The sequence below is a fragment of the Cryptomeria japonica genome, unplaced genomic scaffold, assembly GCF_030272615.1.
Source record: "Cryptomeria japonica unplaced genomic scaffold, Sugi_1.0 HiC_scaffold_151, whole genome shotgun sequence".
Lineage (NCBI taxonomy): Eukaryota > Viridiplantae > Streptophyta > Pinopsida > Cupressales > Cupressaceae > Cryptomeria > Cryptomeria japonica.
Window position 1 is genome coordinate 169562 of NW_026728973.1, and position 1351 is coordinate 170912.

Below are 1351 nucleotides of genomic sequence, written 5' to 3' on the forward strand. Positions count from 1 at the left end.
GGGTGCGATCATACCAGCATTAGTGCACCGGATCCCATCAGAACTCCGCAGTTAAGCGCGCTTGGGCCGGAGTAGTACTGGGATGGGTGACCTCCCGGGAAGTCCCGGTGTTGCACCCTTTTTTAGTTTTTCGCCGGGCGTCGCAATGCTATTTGAATAAACCTTTTGCCCGTTTGCGTTCTCGTCGGGGCCGGGCCGGGCCGGGGTGCGCTGCCCGCACTACCGCGCGCGCGGGGGCGACACCGAGCGCGCACCCGAGGCACCCCGAGCACACAGGCCACGGTGCAACCCGGGCGTTGTGCGCGCACCCCGGTGCGCCCGAGGTGCTGCGCGCGCACCCAGGTGAAATCGGTGTGCACCTCGGCCAGTGCGCGCTCGGTCGAGTCGCGCACGTTGGCCAAGGTGCACGGTGATGTTTCTTACTCTAAGGTTCCGCACCAGACGCCCGGGACAGGTGAGCGAAGCTGGGCGGGGCCGGGTGCGCGGCCAGGGCAGGTGCACGCAGCTGGAGAGAGCTTTGGAGCACACTTCGGAGCGCACCAATGATGCGCTCCATTCAAAAGTTTCCTGAAAAGGCAAAAAAAGTTGAGATTATAGAATTTCCCACTTGAGAGATTGTAAAAAAAAAAAATTTAAAATGAAGGAAACGCGGGTGCCAAGGTGTGCGCAGCCCAGCCAAGGTGTGCGCACCAAGGCGCCCACCCTGGCGAAGGTGCACGCAAGGTGCGCACCCGAGGCAAACCGGACAATTAACCCAACTTTCGACTTCGCGCGCACCTTGGAGCGCACTTCGGAGCGCTCCTTGGTGCGCACCAATCTTGGGCACCTCGGAGTGCACCATGGCGCCCACCAAGGTGCGCACCCGGGGCAAACCGAGCTCCGACTTCGTGCGCACCTTGGAGCGCACGAAAGGTGCGCACCATGGCGCCCACCAAGGTGCGCAGCCCAGCCAAGGCGTGCGCATCAAGGTGCGCACCCTGGCGAAGGTGCGCACCCGGGGCAAACCGAGCTCCGACTTCGTGCGCACCTTGGAGCGCACAAAAGGTGCGCAACCCAGCCAAGGTGTGCGCACCCCGGTCAAACCGAGCTCCGAATCGTGCGCACCAGAGGTGCACGCCATCGTGCGCACCTTGGAGCACACTTCGGAGCCCTCCTTGGTGCGCGCCGATGTTGCGCACCTCGGAGCGCACCCGGGGAAAACAATGCAATTAACCCGACTTTCGACTTCGTGGGCACCTCGGAGCGCTCTCGGGTTCGCACCTCGGAGCACACCGAGGTGCGCACCTTTGATGCGCTGCCTTCACCAATTTCCAGAAAAGGCAAGAAAACATTGAGAAGGTGTGCGCACCGA

The 1351-nt window shown here is 62.5% G+C and overlaps 1 non-coding gene across 1 annotated transcript; it reads left to right on the top strand.

The window, feature by feature from the left end:
- LOC131866610 (5S ribosomal RNA) lies at positions 1 to 119 on the top strand. The gene has a single exon (XR_009365211.1). It is a non-coding gene; the product is annotated as a 5S ribosomal RNA (ribosomal RNA).
- Positions 120 to 1351: the final 1232 nt, after the last annotated feature.